We start from the raw sequence: 23,344 nt of genomic DNA, 5'->3' as shown, positions 1-23,344 counted from the left end.
TTGAGGGTAATCATAAGGGTTATTCTTCCAAAGTTTCATGACCTCCCTCAAACTTGTTAATTAAGCAACCTCCTAATGTCACTTTTATTTCTCACTCCGGAGTATTTTTACTCATGTATCTGAGGAACAGAAAAGAAACATGTAATGGAAGGAGGGTTATTTCCCATCATTCCTTTACCAAGGAATTATTCTCCTCAGAGGAGATGGGGAAGGAGCACACAGCTTCTCCTTCACCTTGAAGAGCATGCCCTGCATCCCCTGAAATTTCAAAGTGTAGGAACTGGCACTCCATTCTCCTTTGAAGAAGCTTCAGAGGACTGCAGGTGGGGCCTGACTCCTGCCTCAGAAAGCAGAAACTGAGCAAGCAGGGAAGGGGCCAAAGCACTGCTCTTGTGACTGATGAAGAGTGAGCAGAAGGCAAGCTGAGGGCAAAGCACAAGCTGACACCCTGCAACCCTGCCCCCACCCTCAATTCCTGGGTGGGATATATTGACATTTCTCAGGTACTCCTGGCTGCCCTAAAACTAAGGTAAGGGAAAAACAAATGGTTAACTCATAGATCACAGTCCTGCAGGACAGGAGTCTCCATCTGTTTATAAATGTCTTAGTGATTTACAAGAAAAAAGCAATTTTATTAATGACCTAACTTCCAGAAACCCATAGACTCAATTTTCTGGAGCCCTAATATCACCCTCCCTTCCATAGGGATGTGGGAAACAAAGGCAGAAGGGAGTGTAAATAAAATTAAATTTCCTGCATCCCACTGACAAATACTTGAGATAGGTGGAGTTATAACATTCCTCCAGGAAACTCCCAATTATCTTAATGCTTTGCTAGAGGGGAAACAAGCTTATCTTGACAATAGCCAGGCCTCCAGTATCCTGAGAGTCTTCTTTAGCATATGAAAGTCCTTTTAGACACCTCCCTCTGTCCTTACCTACCTCTACTCCAACATAAATAATCAGTCACTCCTCACAACCCCAGTGTAGCTCTTTCTGCCCAGGGGTCCTGTCCCCATGTTTAATAAAACCACCTAATTGTACCAAAGGCATCTCAAGAATTCTTTCTTGGCCATTAGTTCCAGACCCCAGCACTACTCCAAACCATATCAGCTGAGGCACCATGGCCTGCAACTCTTTGCCATGCCAGGGAGGAGCCATGCAGGACGAATGGAGTTGGTGTCAGTGTGAGTACTCAGGTCCTGTCCCAGCCAATAGAAGATGTCTGGAGAAAGAGGCTTGTTGGCGATGGGGGTCCAACCAATGTTCCCAAGCTGAGGAAGGCGTCATGAGTGGCCACCCAGAATAGCGACTTTTTCTTTCTTAAGGCAATTCAGGTGAGAAGACTTGTGCCCAAGATTGCGAATCCGAGAAACCACCGAGGAGCCGACGCTGATGCAAACACACGAGGATTTATTTACAAGCTCGAGCTTGGGTCCAAGTGTACCCGACACAGCAGAGCAGGGACTTGGACCCCGACGTAGGTTACAGCTGGGTTTTTTATAGGCTGGTCTAGGGGATTTTCAGGAGGGGTGGAGGAATTTCTCAAGTTCTGTTTACATTCTGATATGGGGCCTTCAAGGGCATTGAGCTCTGTTCTCATTCTAATAGGGGCTTCCTGCCCTTGGCTTGGACTCTGTTCTTATTCTAATACGGGGCTTTCTAGGACTTCAAGCTGTAAGCTGTTTTCTTCCTGTAACTGAAGTAAGGTAAAGTTCAGCTCTTATTCACAGGGGCCTGGGATGGCTGTACTTGTGATAACGCTGAACTTAAAGTAGAATGGCCTTAATTTTCTCGGCCTCCACGAAGACCAAACCTGAAAGAGGCCAAAACATGCCCCACAGACAGAACCAGACATAGCCATCTGGGAGGCCCAGGGTCTGAAGCCACCCAACAAAGTAAGAACCATCCTATCTCCTTATATCTCCCCCTTCTCTCCTCCCATCATAGGAAACAGATGTTAGGGAGAGGGAAAGTCCTGCCCCTTCATTCTCCTTCTGCTTCCAGGTGGACCTGGGTCTGTCCAGGAAAAGGTCAATGCTTTGACATTAAACCAAGTCAGACTTCTGGAATAAGGCCTTGGACTGGACATATGAAATTCAGACTAGGCCTGCATCCCAAAATCATTATGAGAATGTACATTTTCTAAGAATAAACAGATGCTGAAATCTGCCAGTGTCTTAATCCAGCATCTGAGGAAGAAAATCTCCACTGATTAAAGTTTAAAGGAATAGTGAGAAGCAAAATAAAGTTATGCTGGTTTTAAATGCAATTCTGTTTTGTTCAACTCACCTGTTCTACTCACACAAAAACAGAAACAACAAGAAGGATAAGGTAAAGTAGGAAACCAACTCCTAGATTATCACTCAGAGCTTTAGGAAACATTTTTAGAAAAGAACATTCAGAAGTTCTGAAATCTGTGTCTCTACGGAGACTTTTCTCAACTTAAGCCTTGTATCTTTCATCCTAAATGGCCCACAGGCATCTCTGCAGGAGCATGTTCAAAGGGGAACATCCCCCACCTCAAACTAATCTCCCTCCAGGGCTCATACTTAGCTTTTTGCACTAGCTTTTGTATTCATACTTTTAGTATAAATGGGAAATGCATGAAGAGCACTTAGTATTTTGCTGGGCACAAAATGTAATTATAATTATTATGAGCTAGTTGAAGGAAGGAAGGAATAGAAGGAAAAAAGGGAAGGAGGAAGGGAGGGAAGAAATGAGGAAGGGGAGATGGAAAGAGATGAGGTGCACACCCCATCATACACACGGGTGTGTGTCAGCCCATACCCATGCTCATAGGCAAAGATCTTCAAGTTGACCACATGTGAAGGCATGTGATTCAGTACAGCGGCTCACTTAGGAGCAGGTACTTCAGCACTGCAGATGGAAACAGGTCTTCGACTTAGTAAGTGAACAACTGTGACAAGCAGGTGGCAGATGGGTTATGGGTTGAGGAAACAGCAGAATATGTTTGAGACTTAGATGCATCACTTGCAACCTTGGGAATTTGAATTAACTGTTTAATCTCTTTAAGCTTTGGTTTTCTTATCTGTACAGTGGGAGTAATAGTCACAACTCTGGTTACCTTACTGGAAGGTATAGGTACAGATGTAGTGGATACTGGTCCAGATGCCCCTGAAAGGACCAATATCTCATCCCCCCAGAAGCATTGACTACTAATGTCCCTTTGGGGAATTGCCCTGAGTCTTTCCCAAGCTCTGCCTCCCCAGGGCCTGCCTACTCCAATAGCTTATTGATCTATCTTCAGCATATCTCCAGATCCAACTCCATCTTTCCACCTTCACCACTTCTAGCATAAGCCATTCCTCCATCATCTTTCATCTAGATTCTTGCAATAACTTTGTACTGTATCACCCTCATTTGATATCCTACAGCCTGAAGGATAAAACACACCTTGTCATGTCCTGCATTACTTCCCCCTATCTTACATAAAAACCAAAATCCTTATGAATGGCTACCAAGCCCATGTGGTGTTTCAGCACTGGCTCACCTTTCTTAGGGAACCTTCTAATCTCATCTCAAGACCTACCACTCTACCTCTTGTTCACATCACTGTAGCCATGCCAGCCTTCTTTCCTTTGCTCAAATCATGCCAGGCTTAAGGCCTTTCTGCTTGTGATTTCCCTCTGCCTAGAATACTCTTACCCGACATGGTTCTTTTCCTTGCTCCAAGTCTTTATGCAAATGACTTCTTATCACAGAGGTCTCTTCTGGCTATCCTATTTAAAATTGCAACACCTCATCCCCTTTTTCTGCTTTAGTTTCCTCTTTAACACACATTATCATCACCATACTATACATTTACTTATATATTTGTCACCTGTCTCCTCCCACCAGAATACAAGCTACGTGATGGTAGGAATTTTTGTCTTATTTTATTCACAGCTATATCCTGAGCACCTAGTACAGTGCTGGACACATGGTGAATGTTCAAGAAATATTTGTGGGTGGAATGAATAAATGAATAAAAGATAGGAATTTCCCTAACAGTAACTAACAATTTCTGTGAGTAAATACTGTTCACCAAAATCTTGACCTGTATGTATGTGAATACATATCAACAAATTCGAACACAGAAGAATTCGAATATGGTACAGTGATATTATACTCCCAAAGACACATGAAAAAACCTATAGCATTAGTTAATCAAACAGCAACAATGCATTCTGAGAACTGATATCAACAACATCTAACTCCTAGTTCACCTCATTTCTATGGGATAGAGCCAAGGAATGACGTATTTAAATTATGGTGACATCTTTTCTTCTTTGTCAAAGGAACTGATGAGGAAAGAGTGAAATTCTATGGGCAGATGCTACCATATTTTCTTTCTCTACCATTTCTGAATGCACTAGGATTTCTGAGCATCCAATCATATCATTGTTTTTCATGATCAACCCTAAGCCTGGGTTTCCTTTCCAAAAGACAATTAATGATAGAACAAATCCTCTGTTTTCTGCAATTTTCCTGGCCTCACCCTCCCTGTGCCAGGTCTGGCTTCTCAGGGTTTAGATGAGACTTTTCACCTAGTTGACAAAAGGCTTTGCTGGATTCATTAACAGAGGCATCTCCAGCTTCTGCTATTAGCCAACAATTTGTTGTGCTGTATTTGCCAATGATTACTTTGCCCTACCAAATTGTTGGAGTTCACATAGTTGGCAGTGGTTTGAAGGGGATGAATCTCCCAGCAACACCTGACAGGAAAACAAATTCAAACCAAAAACTCTATTCACAGTGGCACTCAGTCTCTCCTGCTTTGCCAAATCTGTTTGCTAGTCAGTCACTCTTGAAAAGGGAGAGAGTATGAGACAAGAAAGAGTCATACTCACAAACTTCCAGGCATTCTAAGAAATGTGAGTGGACCATCACAAGCCCTCTTGGGGCTTTTGCATTGACTCCTGGGATCAATCTACCCGATGGCATGTAAGACAGGTCTGATTCAGACACTGTGAATGGAAAGCATTCACTGATTATCCTCACAAGTCATCCCTCAGACCCCATGAGGCCTTCATTGTTGTAAGTCACTAAAAAAGAGATTCAGTGATTTGAATAATAAAAAACTTCAGGCCTGAGCATTTAAGGGTATAGAGTTCTAGGAGAAAAGCAAAAAAAAATCTAATGCTACTACAGAAGAAGGCAAGGCAATGGAAAGATATATTCAGTTGCCCCTAAGGCAGGTGTAGCACTGTGGTGTAGTAATTTTTTTAGTTTTAGGAAGCCCTTCAGAAACTTCTCATTGGAATAATAAAGGATGAGTATACAAGACTGACAGCAGAAGCAAGTTTTCATGAGGGGTCCCTCTCTACAATCTCAGAGGGCTCACAAAGAATCTGGTCTTTCTAAACTTGGCAGAACTTCAGTGGGGAGACAGTCCTGTCTCTCCTCCAGCCTCTGGACATGCAGGTTGCTTGGGTGCTATTTATATTTTGATTGACAAGTATACACTCTGTTGGGTAAGTAGGAAAGCATCTCTTGCAATGATGCTTCAAAGGAGCAGCTGTCTGGAAAGATGAATCAATGCCAGGATAGTTCAAGAGCCAATCCAAATACCAGTAACGAAAGTAAACAGTAACAGATGAAGCAAACACTTGAAAGAAGAGACTTACTCTCGGAGTTCATGGTGCACTAAAGATAGACAATGTGATACATACTTCTTCTTATTTATTTTTTACTAAAAAATCACCCAACCAAGAATTATCACCTTTAAGGAATTACCTTTGTTTCTGTTATTTAATCTATCATATTGTTTTCAAAACTAGGAAGAAAAACACTTACTTCCCCATTCTCTTAAATTCTTTAGCATGGCATTCAATGCCTCTAGTGATTTTATACCACATGCTTCCACATTCCATCCACCACCACTTCCCATCATCCATAATGCTAACTAGTAAAATCTGAGCGCCTATCATTCCCTAAACTTGCACGAACCTTTGCTTATTCCTTCCCTTCTGTATGAAATTTGCTTTCCTGCAACCACACTTGACAAAACTCTAATCATTGTTCAAACCCCACTTAATTGACATATTCTTTGGGGAACCCTCCCAAATGTCTTCCTAAGCAGAATTTATTATTTGAAGTATGATCCTTTGGCATATCATAATTGCCTTACAGTATTTGCCATACTATATAAGTGTCTGTTGTTCATCAGCTTCTCTCTTCTACTTTACTATGATATTTTTTGGTGGGCTCATCTATCTCACTTATATACCTCTTGCTCCCTTATTAAATGTTTGATGAAATAATATATGAAAGAAAAAAGTCAGAAGTTTTTCTTTGCTCTCTCACTTTCTTACTCTATTGTTTTACAGAAGAGAAAAATATAGTCCAGAGGGATCCAGAGTCCTGCCCTAGGTAACAATATCAAAGCTGAAAATGCAAAGGTAAAAATCAAAAGATCCTTGGTGGATCCATGAACAGGCTAATTTTAGGGCAACTACAGTGTGTTTTTTACCATTGAGAGGAATCAAGTGTATAGTGGGGAAGGACCACAGGTGGTATAAAGAATAGAGAAAGGAATATTGTTTACTAAAATGAAACTTCAAGTTAGGTCTCTAGTGAAGCCCCTACACAAAATATATCAGTCTTTAGCAAAAAGGAGTATTCCTTCTGGATCTGACGTCTTCTTTCCCCAAACTGCCAACACATACTCAACCAAAGACATTACCAAACGCAGGTGTTGGCCATGCTTGAGTAGTAATGATATCATCAGAGAGAAGTCAACAAGTCAGTTTTCAGGAGTGGGAGTATCACCTCAATCATGGTTTCTGGGAGTGGGAGATAGAGAAAGAGATTTTTTTTTTAAATTTTTATTTATTTATGACAGTCACACAGAGAGAGAGAGAGAGAGAGAGGCAGAGACACAGGCAGAGGGAGAAGCAGGCTCCATGCACCGGGAGCCCGACGTGGGATTCGATCCCGGGTCTCCAGGATTGCGCCCTGGGCCAAAGGCAGGCGCCAAACCGCTGCGCCACCCAGGGATCCCGAGAAAGAGATTTTGACTCTGTTTTTTCTCTATTTCCACATTATAATCCTCCAAATTCGTGAGAGTGATCAACACACAATCCTTAGTAAGGGAAACTTCATCCAAGGAAAAAGGAATTCTCTGATGTTAATAATTTATGTAAATTCATGTGGCGTAAGAATCTTAGAGGATTCTAATAATACTTTGCTTATGCCTCTCACTGAATTAGCAGAAACAAAGACCATGGCAAAGATTATTACCCGTTGGCCTCTAATCCCTCAAGCTTCCAAGGCCCCAGACATTGCAAGGACTAGTAAACAAGGAGTTTTACTTTAGACTAGGAAGCATCCCCCTGTGAGTGACTCTCTGGAAGCTACAGAAAGTGAGAAAGTGTAATTTCATCATTATCATTATCACATCCACAAGCCCATTGATGTGTTTATAATGTACAGGAGCATTCCTAAAGCATTTGGCCATAATTGCTGGGTCAATTCACAGGGCAATCAAGATTCTCCAAGACAGCAATGGAACAGGATGCTAATGGCATGTAGCAGTGATAGAATGTCAAAATGATGATAGTGTAAGATATGGGAGATATCAGCAAGGTTGATGACAAAAAGGAATGTGGAACTTTGTCTCTGTAGGAGAGGAGAAAGGCTTAGTTTAGCTAAAATGGCATTTTATTCCATAATCATCATCATAATAACTCTATCCCTAAGTAGTCATTATCAGGATTCACAGGGTCAGGGTTCCTTCTCACACAACAGGCACATACACACACACTTAAATGGATTTAAGTAGTCTCGGACTCTGCTCTGCTCAGCTCCTATTTAATTTTGAGTAGGTGGATTTAGAAGAACAATCAAGCCTTGAACAACATGAGTTTGGACTGTGTGGGTCCACTTACATGTAGTTTTTTTCTGATAAATACAGTCCACTACTGTAAATGTATTTTCTCTTCCTTAAGATTTTCTTAATAACATTTCCTTTCCTCTAACTTACTTTACTATAAGAATACAATATGCAACACATGTAACATACGAAATTTGTGTTGATTGACTATTTATGTTACTGATTACTAAGGCTTCCAGTCAACAGTAGGCTATTATTAGTTAAGTTTCACAGGAGACAAAAATTATATGAGGATTTGCAACTGCTCAAGAGGTTGATGCCCCTCGCCCCCACATTGTTCAAAGGTCAACGGTAGCTAGCAATACATATATTTAGTCTTGGCCATGGACGTAGGGACTATAAGAGTGATAAGGATACACAAGGGTAAAATAATTTGTGTACACCAGAGTAAAGGGGATCTCTTTATCATGTGTAAAGTCTTAAGAGCATCAGCTCATTTTCCCCTGAGCTTTGCATGTTCTGGCTTTTATTGACTTCTCATTTATATCCTTTACCCTAGTGTGTCAGCCATTTCTGACTTCTACATATTGATGATATCCTAATATAAATTAGGTCGAGACTCAATTCTAATTGCCTATTGAGATTAGATATTGTGTTCTGCCGACACCATATATTCCACATATTCAAAATCAGATGACTACAGTGAATCAGATTGGTAGTTTTGTTCTTAGTGGGTAGATTATATGGTTATGTCCACATAAATTCAGTACAACAAATTCAGGACAATGTTTCTCCAAACTTCTAGTATCCAAGGACTAACTAGTTTATTGGCATATACAGACCAATAATTTTTACATTTTTAAGGTTTCGCCACAATTTTAGACAATTAAAATGAAACATTTTAAATAGATATTAGTATTTTTTTAAGATTTACTTATGTATTTGAAAGAGAGAGAGGGGAGGGAGGAGAGGGAGAGAGAGAAACTGAAGCAGATTCTGTGCTGAACGTAGAGCCTGACACAGGGCTTGATCTCCCAACTCTGAGATCACAACCTAAGCTGAAACCAAGAGTCAGATGCTTAAATGGCTGTGCCACCCAGGCACCCCAACAATATTTTTTATATCAGGAAGAAGGATAACATTATCTCAAATTTGTAATAGGTTATTAAAAAATAAATTTGGGGGCATCCCGGGTGGCTCAGTGGTTTAGCGCCTGCCTTCGGCCCAGGGCGTGATCATTGGAGACCCAGGATCAAGTCCCACGCTGGGCTCCCTGCATGGGGCCTGCTCCTCCCTCTGCCTGTGTCTCTGCCTCTCCCTCTCTCTGTGTGTCTCTCATGAATAAATAAAAAAATCTTAAAAAAAATTTTTTTTGTCTGTTTCATGTGAGGCCACAAGACAGTAGCTAGTACTCTTTTATTCTGAAATGAGGTGCCAAACTATTTACAAATGTGTTCATTAAGGCTAAGAAAAAGATCTGAGATTGAAATGAAAGTTTCATTGGAAAATATTATTGAAGTGTTGTGACATTTTCCTTCTTTACCCACAAAAGGAAATGGAGAGATGTTCCACCTACCTCACTTCAAAGATAAAGAAGAAAGAGACAACTCATGGAACTTGATATGTGACTTAGAGATTGTGGAATAAAGTAAATTGTGTTTGACTCACAACAGAAAAATATTATGGAAAGAAGGCTAAGTGAAGTAGAGTGAGGATTGTATTTACACACTTAAATTTCCATTTATAGTGGATCAAGTGTATATGTTTCTAGTAGACAATAATTTTATTTAAAAAAAAAAAAAAAAACCCCAGGCATGCTAGAAAAACAAATAGTCAAGAACCAAGTTGGAGGTGGTGGTAGAGTAAAAACAGAAGAGGGTCCAAATATGCAAGGAGATCAAATGACCAAAAAGCAAGAGAAGTTTAAAAACAAACAAACAAACACTGAAACACTGAGGTGAACAGAAATCAGAGTTACCAGACATGAGTTTTAGAATATCAATGATTATTAGTTAAGGAAATAGGGGGCAAGATGGTGTCACCAGATAACACAATCTATAAGAAGAACCAAATGGGAATTATAGGAATGAAAAATATAAATAACCTAAAATAAAATTTTGATGAATGGTTCAAACAATATATTAAATAGTGTGCAAGGAAGAATTAGTGAATTGGAAGTGGATCAATAGAAAATACCTGCACTGAAATCACAAAGAGAAATAAGGAATGGCAAGTAAGAGAAAAAGCTGCAAGAAACATATGACACACACACACACACACACACACATACATACACACACCAAAACAAACAAACAGACAAAACAAACAAACAAAAAACAAAAAACCCTGACAAGTATTAGTGTCAGAAGGAGAGAGGAGAAATAATGGGCCAGAAGCAATATGTGAAGACAGACAGGTTGTGAATTTTGCAAAACTGACAAATGACATAAAACAAGAGAGACATAAAGATTTTAGAGGCTCTGCCAATCAATGTCAAGGAGTATAAATACAAAGAGAACCACTGGAGGTACATCATAGGAAAACTGCTGAGACTCAAGTCTGCAAGACAAGACTCATTACCTTCAAAGAGCAATAATAAGAATAATGGCTGACTTTTTAATTACAACTATGTATTGTCCAGAAGACAATGAAATGACATCTCTAAAGTGCTAAAAAAAAAAAAAAAAAAAAAAAAAAAAACACTGTAGACCTAGAATCCTATAGCTACAAAAAAAAATAGACTCTAAAATGGAATTTAAGATAGAAAATATAAAAATCAATTCTAAGTGGATTGCAAACCTAATTGAAATTTAAAAAAAAAAAAAAAAAGAAAAGAAGGAAGGAAAGAAAAGCAGGCAGGAAGGAAATTAACTTCTAAAAACGAATTTAAGAGAATATCTTCATGCTATTCCAATAGAGGGTTGAAGCAGAGGCCAGGCCCAGGTGCACCAAAGATTGGTGAAATCACAATGAATTATACCTCCTTCAAATTCTCATTCCACTTTTTCCAGTTATGGAAGCTTGCACAAGGAAATTCCTAATCAGTGGTTTTCATCTGTCCCAAGGGGACAAAAAAAACCCTCTTGCTTTGAGAGGTTTCTGTGGAAATTCAATGAGATGACTCACAGAAAATATTTAACCTGGTAGGGCCTGGTACAGAGTAAGCACTGAATCTCTATTGGGCTTATTGTCTTCATTGGTTTTATTGTTGTTGCTATCACAATAAGGATTAACATTATTTTATGATCTCAGACACCTAAAGGTAATTTCCATACTAAAGCACAGCAGTATTGTTTGATATCATTTAGGAAAGAAGTAGGTTTCCTGTATTCTACAGCTTTTTGGATTCATTTATTAACTCACTGTGAATTTGTTCTGTTTCACTTATTACAATATTCATTGGATCAGAAATACATTTTGAATGAATAACAATAACGATAATGAATATGTACTAAGTGAGCCAGGCATACATGCATTACTTCACAACTTCCTCACAGAAAGGTATTTCTCTTATCCCCACATAATAAACTCACCAAAAGAATTATACTTTATTTCTTCTATCAAAGGTTTTTTGTTTGGTCTCCAGGATCAAAAATCCCTCTTATATTGCTCTGCTGGTGGTGTACACAGATACATGGACAACCTGAGGGATGGGGCACCCAGCAATGACTACCACAGGAGTCCCACAGGACATGAACCAAGCCTTAAAGTAGAAGTAAGGAGTTACCAAGCAGAGCAAAATCAGAAAATGCTGGAGAAGCATAGTTCCTATAAAGACTGGAATTATTTTTATTATTATTATTATTATTATTATTATAAGATTTTATGTATTTATATTCACAAGAGACACAGAGAGAAGCAGAGACATAGGCAGAAGGAGAAACAGGTTCCATGCAAGGAGCCGGATGCAAGACTTGATCCTGGGACTCAAGGATCACGCCCTGAGCCGAAGGCAGAGGCCTAACCGCTGAGCCACCCAGGCGTCCCAAGACTGGAATTATTGCAGGGGCTGGAGCTGAGGGAGTGACAAAGAGGGGAAAGGCAAGCTCAGAAATGAAGGGGCAGCTAGGGCCAACCGTGAAGGACCGATGTCACTATCACTTCCCTCAGTTTATAACCTTATTCATCAAGTTTCTTAATCATCATTTGCATCTCTGTACCTACTATCAAATAGCAACCTTGTGGACATTGTGGTCATATTTAAATGAGATAATTTATATTAAATGAGATAGTACTTAAATAAATATTCCATTGTCACAAAGTGAGGGAAGTCAGAGCTATGCAGTGATACTTGAGCCCATCAACTATTTACCTGGAAAGCGTGTGGCAGCGTGGGCTCATGGGCTAGCAAGAATAAAATCTTACCATGATAATCTTGGTAAAAATTCTCTTACACTTTGGGGAAAATCTCTTCTATCCTAACTGTGTTTTATTTACATGCCCTCAATTTGCTTATTTCACAGTGTTGGGCTGGCTGAGAGACAGGGGCACCCAACATGGCCAACATCTCAAATTGGGTCAAAATGGCTGATCTTCCCGCCAAAGCAGCCATGACCAGCACATCGTCTCCAGTAAACGGAAGCCTACACGGGAAGCCGAGACTTTCCATCCAGGACTCTCCAGCCAGGGACCACCCCCATCGCCTGTACTATCCCCACCCCAGCCAGTCTCCTAGGGACACGGTGATCCTTTGCCCAATTTGGCAAGGGACCCACCCGGATCCGACCCGGAGCCAACAAGGCTTAAAACCCCCCGCGCTCCCCAACCTGGGCGCGACTTCCCTGACTCGGGCCACCTCTCCGGGTCACCGAACCTCGCCCGGGAGCGCTCCCCATCAAAAGCACTCTCGCCTCGAACCTACTGCCTGGCTCTGCCGGGTTGTTTTTTTTTTCATTTCTCCACCGTTCATTTTGGAAAAAACCTAACACACAGTATTTTTAAAAACATACACTTTAAAAATGTTTGCAAATCATATATTTTCACACAGAAAAGGTCTTGTCATTTCAATATAAAAAGATAAAATTAAGTAGGTTCCTGGAAGATGTTGGTCCAGAAAACAAAACAAAAAGTGCTAAGAAGTCAAATAATATGTAAAACAGTCATAAAGCAGTATCAACTGGTATCGATACACACGCACATACACACATGATGTACGCTGATGTTAATAAAGTAGGAAATGCTACTACTTGACATGATGCACGAAAAAGAGGATTTGCTCTATGACACTCACCACTTTTTCAGATTCATTTTGCATTGCTTTCTTCTTCTTTTTTTTGAGGTCTTAGTTATATACAGACCAGTATTATTCAAATGTAGTGATTTCAGATAACATACATTCTTTTTCAAATAACACACATTATTTTTCCTTTCTTATCTCCTTTGTGACTCTCATATCTTTGTAAATCTCTTCTGTTGTAATGAGATGAATACCTAATTGTTCTCCCTTAAGAGAAATGACATGTTAATGAGAGCATGCTAAATATAAAAGTATGCATGTACAAGTGTTCTTTCTATGGAATTTGGGGAGCCATAAGGGCAGTCCTTATTAGGTACAGGGCAGAAATTCTGATTCTGGTTTCAGGAGGGAGAAACTTGCATTTTCATTCGCTTGAAATCCGTAAGAAGCGATTTTGCATGGCCACACCAAGGCCGCTTGCTAAGGCTGCAGTTGAAAATGCACTCCTTTGGCAGAATTTCTGATACACTATGACAATGGAGCAGTCTGCACACTTCATAGCATGAAATTTAGGGGGGAATTGGCAGCCACGTGTGTATCTAAGAAAGCACATCCTAATTTGAGGACAGGTTTTGTTAATAAACCAGGACATAAAGGTTTATCTTCTCCATCCAAAATAAAAAATCACTGCAATGTCAATAAAATGCCTTCGGTTAAGCTCTGCTTGCATGAAAGTATTGCCCACAGCACCATATCTTTTATGCTGGTGGATAGCTATGCTTCAACTCCTCAAGATCTTAAGCAACATACATTTAACAGCATGACACGTTAAAGGGAGAACAAATTTCTTTTCTTCACACCAGATGGGAATAAGGAACGTGAGTGTTGTGCACAATGAAACACTATCTATAAATCTAGCGTTTTATCATCCCGTTTCAGACTATAAAATTAGAAGATTCATCAGTTACACCTCCACTCATGAAATATACCTGCTGAGGTATGGGATCCTCGTGGGAAGACTGATATGGAGAACACATTCAGAGAGGTGAAGTCATACATCAGTGAGCGTGATGGGTTAGTCGGAGCTATGACCCGGGTAGCCAGCTGCATTTGCATTATGCTGCAGGATGTCAGGAGCATGCCAGGAAACAGAATTATTAGGAATCCGCTTAATACCAACTCTACCTCATCGGCCTATGGGAGGTCTGATTTTATATTTTTGCTACATACAAAGACATCCCCAAATAATATTAAGGTAGCATTCAAAATTGACTAAAAATATTTTTCTCTTATTAGAATGCCTTTTCAATAAGGGGGAAAATAAGCAGTTTTTCACCTATTTCTCTCTCTTACTCTCTTCCTTTTCTTTCCCAGTTTCTAATTCTAATCCACATCCACACTCTTTGTCCTCATGATTGTAACAGTGGCACGTGGTATCTGTAAGGTGTGGGAAATGTTCAGAGTGCTTCCACCTTCATTACCTCATGTGATCCTCAAGCCACCTAGAGAGGTTGGAGCAGAAATAACTTAATGATGACCAAGAGCAGGGATGAAAATGCAGATATTCCCACTACTTTTCCAATGTCAGTTTTATTTATTTTTTTTCTCTCTCTTGAGGTATACTCAATGTGTTGGTGATACTAGCAAACCAGGTAAAATATGTGTCAGAGATCCTTTGTTTTCTGAATTCTTTTGTTTTGTTTTTGACAGAATATCTATAGAACCCAAAGAAAACAATTTAGAGTTCTCTGGCCATGTTCTCTTTGAGTCATATTAGATGGGCTTTTGGCTACTTCAGGCCTGGAAAGCTCACTATGATTTAACTGGGTTGAGAAATTAACCATACATAGTAAACTACTCCAAAATGTAGTAGCTTAGGGACTCCTGGGTGGCTCCGGGGGTTAAGCACATCTGCCTTCAGCTCAAGGCCTGATCCCAGAGTCCCAGGATCAAGTCCCGCAACAGACTCCCTGTATGGAGCCTGCTTCTCCTTCTGCCTATGTCTCTGCCTCTCTCTCTGTGTCTCATGAATAAATAAATAAAATCTTTAAAAAACCAAAACCAAAGTGTAGCAGCTTAAAAAAGCAATAAACATGTGTTACCTTTGGTAGCTCTCTGGGTCAGGAATTTGGGAGCAGCTTAGCTGGGCAATTTGACTTAGAGGAGCCATTCATGAAAGAGCAGTCAGATACCCACCAGGTCTGCAATTATCTGAAGACAAGAGGATCAGCTTCCAAGGTGGCCTGCTCACATGACTGGCAATTGGTTCTGGCTGTTGGTAGGAGGCCTCTGGTTCTGTCCACATGAACTTCTCCCAGGGCTATTTCAGTGTCCCCAGAAGCAGAGAAAGTAGCCCACAAGAGCGAGTGGAAGTCACAATGCCATTTATGACCCAGCTTCCAAAGCCACACACCATCATCTCCACTGTGTTCTATTTATCACTCAGGCCAGCCTAGATTCAACGTGTGGTAACACCTCATGTGGGAGGAATCACTGGGTCCGTCTTGGAGGCTGGTATAATTATTGTGGATTTCTCTGCATGAGCCACCAAACATTCCATTGCTCCCAAGAACCCAGAATGTCCTGGAGAGTGCACATGCCGACAAGAGGATTCATGTCATGCTGTTGTCCAAGTGGTACTTTATTTCAATATCTTACTTACTCCTGGGAACTGTCCTTCCAACCATGGCTACCATGGAAACCATCCTGGATTTACATGTCCCTGACTCCCTGGTCATGGTTTGTTGGTTTAGGAGTATGCAACTGATCCAAGAGGTAGAGGGCCATTGAAAATAGCATCCCTAAGGTTACAGCTGATTGGTCCAAGTGGGACATCTGATCAAACTAGATCCATATAAGCATTTCCCTAGGAATTTGAACTCAAGATCAAAACAAACTTGAGGGAGGTCTCCCATCTTCTAATAGTCAAAGTATAAAATGTTAAACTTCTTCACATGAAGAAGCTGGTCAGTAGTGAGAAAGGTAAGTGGCAAAGCAGAGATTAGTGAAGAAGGCAGAAAGCTGAGCTCCTGCCTCCAGGTGAAACTGTACCCTTCTCACAGTTTAGCTTATCTCCCTATCACCCTTTGGGTTCTGCAAACCAAGGAAATTCCCCTCTTATGCATACTACCAGACTTGCACAATTATTCACACTAGAACTCAAATGCAGAGAAAGTCTAAATTTTGTCTGGTCTTAGTAGGGAGAAAAAGTACTTGACTTCCTCTAATCTGGTCAATGTCTCCTATATCTACAAGCCTCTCTTCTATTGGTATGGGTTTGAATAAAAGAAAGAGCTTGGGGATCCCTGGGTGGCGCAGCAGTTTGGCGCCTGCCTTTGGCCCAGGGCGCGATCCTGGAGACCCGGGATCGAATCCCACATCGGGCTTCCGGTGCATGGAGCCTGCTTCTCCCTCTGCCTATGTCTCTGCCTCTCTCTCTTTCTCTCTCTGTGACTATCATAAATAAATAAAAATTAAAAAAAAAAAAAAAAAAGAAAGAAAGAGCTTGGATGCCCTTGTGGCTCTGGAACACAGAGGTTCTTAGAGCTTTATGACTCCTCTGGCTGCTAGTCAGATGCCCGTTGTCCATTCGATCACTGCTTACCCTGGCAACATTCATAGCTGTGGCCTCTGGAGTATGAACCTCATGGATAAACCTCTCTGCTGGCATTCCAGTGATGCCCGCACTTTGCTGGCCAATGACAAGTTCTGCCTCCAGTTTTTGTTGGCTGTAGAAAATACTGAGACTCTGCTGCATTCTCCCTGGGACTTCAGTATCAAGGGATCTTTCCATAGCCCTGCAGCCTTTTGGGATATCAAACAGAAAACCATGGTCCTCCTCACTTCTTTCCACTCATCTAACAGGCATACGCCCAGCCTGTCTTTCCTCTCCTTTCCAGTATGAACCTGAAGCAGAAAGGAGTGGTTTCTCCAACTCTCTTCCATTTGAGGCTTCCCTTACATAAAATTCTAAGATCTATTCCTTAAGCCTGTTATGGACAAGCTTCCTTAAGCATTGTTATGCCACCACAATGGTGGCAAATCATCTTCCTCTAATCCTGGAACCATGAAAGCAGGCTTTAAAGGGAACAAGGACTTGAGAGGAACATTTAAAATATGCTTGCAGTTTTAGGAGCACCTGGGTGTATTAGTCAGTTAGGCATCTGACTCTTGGTTTCATCTAGGGTCAGGATCTCATAGGTTGTGAGATGGAGCCCTGCCTCAGGCTCTGCACTCAGCAAGGAGTCTGCTTGAAGATTCTCTCCCTCTGCTCCTCCCCCCAGTCATGCTCACTCACTGTTTCTTTCTAAGATAAATAAATAAATCTTTAAAAATAAATAAAATAAGCTTACTATTTAAAAAAATAGCCTCTTTAAGCAATTTGAATTTTATAACATAAACTCAGAGTCTCAACTGATGCCATCAGGTTGGAGTAAAATAGTCTAGTGACATTCATTCACTCACTCAGTCAATTAGTCAACAATCTAGAAACTCTCAGTATGACCTATCTCCCACCATTAAGTTACTCATGATCTAGAAAAAAGAAACAGATACTTGCAAAAAAAAGGGGGGGGAGGGAATACAATGAATTCATTATGATCCCTAAGAGAAGGGTGCTCAAAAGCCACCCACAGACATGCAAGTGATTAATTCTGCCAGGAAGAAGTGACATCCCCTTCATAGTATTGTGATTATCTTTAGATGAAAAGTTCTCAGTCCACTCTTATTATTTTACTTTTGTTTATCTTAATTTCCTCAATGTTCTAATAAAATGACATATATTTCTGTTGTCATAAGAATAAAACAACAATACCAAAAAAGGGAACAATCTCATGTGCCCCTGAAAGCTGGCTAACACAATTCAAACTCATCAATATATCACCATTTTCAGCCCAGGCCACCCCGAGTCTCCCTGGGAAAGTTATATCCATGTGCTTATCCAAGCTTCTTATGATTTATACTGTCTACTCTCTTACTATCCTGCTCTCCAGCAGATGTACTCGGTGGCAGTATATTAGGCAAGGTACAAACTAGTCGTCAGTGAAGCATTTGTTTATCGATGCCAATACCAATCTGGGCTCAGTCAATACTAATATCTTTTGTGCGCACAACTACCAAAACTCAAAGGGGCCTCCCTGATAGTAGGAATTTTAAAAATATATAAATACCAGAACTGGTCCATTGGACTTCTTAGCTATTCCCTCTGGTGTGCCACTGCTCAGCAGGTGTGTTGATCTAGGCCAGGGACCACTCTTCCTAAGCCATTTCAAGATGGGTTGCCACCCTTAGACCCTAGGAACTCCCAGAAGATCTGTATCCAGGCGTTTGGTACAGACTAAGAGAACAGAGGGTCTTCCAAAGCCATAAACATCAGTTACCAGACTGTTCCCCCTGACTGAGTGAGGAGAGATATGGGATGAAGGAAGGGAAGATGATAACAGCATTTCCTCAGCAGAAAGAGTATTCACCTCAGCAACAGCCACTGATAAGTGAAGCTCCACGTCTAGCCCGTTGGAGTCCAGTCTGAATGTCTCCTGCACCTCTGCCATGGCCCCAGCTACTCTCTTCCCAGCCTGACGTATCTGCATATTTTGCCTCACCCTGACCTCACTCAGTTCTAACTGGAAACTCATTTTTTGGACCTATGCCTTCTCTGAAAACACTTTTAACTCATCTTTTTCTAAAGGATTCATTTTTAGAAAATGAAATTAGGGATAAAACTCCTAATGAAATGATTGCTTCTGTAAGTGATAGAAATGAAATGCCCTGACAAACCCTGCAAGATAATTGTTCCTTCAGTAATGTTTACCATCATTACCTAGCTTGAATTTCAGATGCTTCAGCTTTCACCCCCAAAACAGAGCAACACAATTAATCTGATTAAAAAGGAATCATTTATAGTTACAAATTGCCTTTCATCTTAGGTTGATCAAAGCATTCCACTGATGATAACTTGTTCTGATTCACTATAATTTTTATATTGCTCATTACTATCAAACCAAGAGCTTTAATCCTCATAGTTTTGGTTTTTTTTAACTGAATTACAAATCAAGGCATCACACAAAAGTTACTTAAGAATTTATTCTTTTTCTGCTCAGCTTCCAAGTTGATAATACTTTTTGCCAGGGTTCTAATTACAATTCTCTTGCTGGGGCCAGAGGTCAGGAAAACTTGTACAAAGAAAATAGACTGTGGTTTAGGAAGTGGGGGAGAAGGAAGGAAGAAGAGGTTACAAAATTAAAATTTATGTGGAAGCCTTAGATACGGATTCTGAGTCTTTTTAATAGAAATGACTGAGTCCCCTACACAGATCCTAAGAAGAGGTCTGTGCAGACTGAAAAACAAAAGTGCAAAATTTTTCTTTCAGCTTTACCCTACGTGCTTTTTTTCCTTGCAAACACTTGATGCATGTTTGCTGGGCTACTGTCAACCTGTCCCACACAAATTATATCAACTGCAAAAAAAAAAAAAAAAAAAAGGCTCATGACTTTCTGTGTATTCAATTTACCCCTTAATGCTCTCAGGGCAGTGACCAATTCTCCAGGAGCTTGACTAAATAAACATTGAGTTGAAAAGTATAGGCTAGAAAAATTACTTCTGTCTAATGCAAATAAAAATAAGCATCTAGAATTCAGTGCATTTAATCTGCCCCTTATGAAACCTAAGGTGATTCCTTTTTTTTTTTTTTTTCTAAATAAGAGCCACACTTTCATCCCGTAACTCAAATTCTTTCTTAGAAATTGAATACCAATTCAGCTATATTTGGGAATTCTGAGTAGTAAGAAGGAAACTGGATTCTCCTTCTGGGCTAGAAGATAGCCATATGTATGAGCATGGAAAAACAAAGCTTCCTTTTTTTTTTTTTTTCCTTCCTTCTGGGTTTCCTGACACAGCCTAGAACATGACCAGACATAGAAAACACCTTGCGTTTTGTTATTTAATGAGCCCAGGGTAAGAAATGACCCTTTGACACACTATTGGAGTCTTAGAGAAATCTCCATAGCTTTTTGGGTACTTTTGGGACCTACCCAATTTCCCAAGTCTCAAATTCCTTCAGGTTCAAAATGTTGCCAGACAGTAGCTATTAACATTATTTCAGTAATAATTTTATATTTGTGTAGTGGTTTAAAATTTAAAAATCATTCTAAAGGCATTGTATTAGTTTGTAAGGGCTGCTATAACAAAGTTTCACAGTCTGGGTGGCTTAAATGAAGGAAATTAATTTTCTCACCATACTGAACGCAAGCTAAGAACATGCTAACATAATTGGTTTCTCCCAAGTTTTCTCTCATTGGCTTATAGATGGTTATCTTCTTCAGATGTCTTCACAAGGTCTTCCCTTTATGTGGGTTTCTGTCTTCATCCCCTCACCTTATAAAGACAAGAGTTATATTGGATTACAGCCACCCATATGACTTCATATCATCTTGATTACCTTTTTTTTAAAGATGTATTTATTTTTTTATTTCAGAGAAAGAGAGAGCAAGAGTAGGGGGTGGGCAGGCAGCAGGAGAGGGAAAGGGAGAGAAAATCCCAGTCAGACTCCTCGCTGGGTATGGAGTCCCACTTGGGGCTTCATCTTACAACCCTGAGATCACAACCTGAGCCCAAACCAAGAGTCAGATCTTCACCGACTGAGCCACCCAGGCACCCCTCACCTTGATTACCTTCTTAAAGACCCTGTCTTCATATACAATCACAATTTGAAGTACCAGGGATTAGGACTTCAACATACAAATTAGGGGAGGAGGAGATACAATTCAACCCATAACAGGCATGGTTTTATTGTATAGGCTAAGAACCTAGAATTTTAAAAAGAAAATTTGTTACCAAGCTCACCCAAACATTAGGTGGTATGGCTAAAATGGGCTCCTTGGGATCTGATTCCAAAGTGCCCTGCTCTGTTACAATCTGCTGCCACTCCAATAAGTAACTGGTGTTTAACTGTCTGAAATTTAAATATAATACAGTATTTCACTGAATCTTCTGAGGACATTGAATTACATATTGCCTGAGGAACCATTTGGCCCTCCTTTAGACATCTCTACTTTGAAAACCTTGAGGGATAGGAGAGAAGATTCTTCTAGAATTCTTCAGCTGCTTACTCTTTACCCACAACCTTTCCCCATTAGAGACCTTGACCTTGGGGATGCAGTAAGAAATCATTTGACTGAAGTTTGACTCTCAAAAGTGTCCCAAATTTTGGCTGCAGCTCAGAAGCAAGTTTGTCCAAGAGAGCAGGAGGAGAATTCATCACCAGTGTTGATCCCCATTGATCTATGTCAAGCCTCAGGTACCAGCTAAATTTAAGAGCAGACAGAAGAATCTAAGGATAAGGGACCACAAGGTGAGCAGGTATTCCTGAGTCTCTTGCAGAGTCAGGCCAAGATGAAAGTATCTGCCCCCATCATTCAACAAGACCCAAGTGGTTCTTGTATTTTAAATACCAAGAGTTTCTTTGGAAGGTTAAAAATGTAAACAAAGGAATTTCAATATTTATTGACAGTTACTTCTAAAAACAAAACAAAACAAAAGCAAAATTCAATGTGTTGCTAATGACTGTGCTTGGTGCACATAAAACTTTTTGTGTGTGTGCCTACACAGAAATCTGAAGACCTTCATTCAAGTCCCTGGTACTAGGATTTGTGAGACAATCAGTAGATCTCACTGGACTTTAATTTCCTCACTTGTAAAATGCAGGCTGGAATATATCTTTAATGTTCTTATAGGCCCAACTTTTCATGCATGAATTCAACTTTGGTCTGTTTTTTAGCTTTGGCTTCACCAACTCCTCAAAGATGCAGCTAGTACAAAATGTAAAAGCTAAAATGTCTTTCTCCAGTCATAAGTCAATACTGTCTTCCCATTCTCCTGAATCTCCCACGGCATTCACTGAGGCAACAGGGACTGACCCAGCAATGTGGGAAAAGGGATGAAATCCTTTGGTAACAGGGGCTAAGGCAGCAAGTGCTTACACAAAACACCCAGAGAAAAGGCAGCTGAAGCAGAACCCATAGAGGGAGCTGATACCGAATTTGAGATGGACACAAATCCAGGAAGAGCCAGGACCCACAGCTTCCAGATTTGGATCCATAAATTCATAACTATGAAAACACAAACAATTCAGAGCAGGCTGGGATTAAAAGACATAGGGGCAGAAGAGGTCAAGAATGGAGGATGTGCCTGGCTGAGTGGACAGGTGAGGCACACAAAAAGCACATTGCTTTTTTTTCTTTTACCTGGCCACCTGTGCCAGACTTTACTCCCCAAGGGTAGATCTAAGAGTTTATGTCCTATTCCAGTGTTTTTCTAGAAATTTGGCATCCCATCAAGAAATGGATTCCATTTCTTCTTCCTTTAAATCTGGGCAGGTTTGTGACTTATTGATAACTAGTGGAATGTGGTGGAAATGACAGTGATTTCTGAGACTAACTCATAAACATTGACATTTCTTGCTTGCTCACTAGAGCACTGGCCTTACAAGCTGCCTAACCGCTCTGAAACTGCTACGTGTACGGAAGCCCAAACCAGCCCAAGGGACAAGATCCTATGCAGAAGCACTGCAACTGCACCTTGAGAAATGTCCAGCCAAATGTCAAGCTGCTCCAGTCCTGTTTCCATCACTGTTTCAGCTCCAACCACTCTCTGGTTGCAATTGCATGAGACATCCCCAGCCAGTAGCACCCAGCTGAGTCCTTCTTGAATTTCTAACTCACAAAAGTTATGAGAGATGATAAAATGATTGTTGCTTAAGTCACTAAGTTGTGGGGTGATTCATCACAAAACAAAGAATAACTTGTAACATCATCCTTTATTATTTCCTACCTCCACTCCCCGGTTCCGCTTCCAATCTGAATTCTTCAAGTGCAGTCTACAAATTCAGTCCTTTTCAGTCGGTATGAACATTATACTATAAACTGAAGCATCTGCAAAAGCTAATCACAAGGTCTTAGTATCATTTTCTGCTCTCTTCATCAAGAAATAAATAACCCTAGTATGGCCATTTCTCTTCCTGTTTATATACAAATATTTTAAGCACTGAGTTGTCCCAGTTGTTTATATTTGCATCCATATTATCCCAAAGCAATTCGAAATTCAAAACATGTAATAAATCAGTGATTTATTTGTCTCAAAGTTCTCTCCTCCCAGAATCCATTGAACCAACCATATTTTATTGAGTTTCTCATTTGGAGGAGGGCATGGTTTGTCTTGTTTTTAGCTTTTCCTTTGTCCATATCTTGGCCACTAAATAGGATTATTTGCCAATTTGATATCTAAAGACATTTCATTCATTAAGAAAATAAAATAATAATGGTTCATTAGTCTAGGAAA

The 23,344-nt window shown here is 40.3% G+C and overlaps 3 long non-coding RNA genes across 5 annotated transcripts in view; 2 read left to right on the top strand and 1 right to left on the bottom strand.

The window, feature by feature from the left end:
- The window catches only part of LOC119865825, a 44,753-nt gene extending 31,419 nt beyond the window's left edge, over nt 1-13,334 (top strand). The window contains exons 2-3 of the long non-coding RNA XR_005378177.1: nt 6,332-6,403; nt 12,300-13,334. This is a non-coding gene — a long non-coding RNA (uncharacterized LOC119865825). The remainder of the gene's footprint in view (nt 1-6,331; nt 6,404-12,299) is intronic.
- Nucleotides 1-15,379, bottom strand: part of LOC111092470 — an 85,794-nt gene extending 70,415 nt beyond the window's left edge. For 2 of the 3 annotated variants that reach the window (XR_005378175.1, XR_005378176.1), the window contains exons 1-2: nt 15,115-15,379; nt 14,002-14,132 (exon numbers count right to left, since the gene is read on the bottom strand). This is a non-coding gene — a long non-coding RNA (uncharacterized LOC111092470). Of the gene's footprint in view, nt 1-13,066; nt 13,280-14,001; nt 14,133-15,114 lie in introns of all 3 variants that reach the window. The other variant, XR_005378174.1, reaches the window with a different exon arrangement.
- Nucleotides 15,380-15,449: 70 nt separating this feature from the next.
- On the top strand, nt 15,450-23,008 carry LOC106557749. Its single transcript, XR_005378173.1, has 3 exons — nt 15,450-15,648; nt 21,145-21,359; nt 22,480-23,008. It is a non-coding gene; the product is annotated as an uncharacterized LOC106557749 (long non-coding RNA).
- The last annotated feature ends 336 nt before the right edge of the window (nt 23,009-23,344 follow it).

Source organism: Canis lupus, chromosome 25 (assembly GCF_011100685.1).
Source record: "Canis lupus familiaris isolate Mischka breed German Shepherd chromosome 25, alternate assembly UU_Cfam_GSD_1.0, whole genome shotgun sequence".
In the NCBI taxonomy this organism is placed as follows: Eukaryota; Metazoa; Chordata; class Mammalia; order Carnivora; family Canidae; genus Canis; species Canis lupus.
The sequence above is the reverse complement of the archived record's forward strand: the minus strand, read 5'-3'. Positions and strand labels throughout refer to the sequence as shown.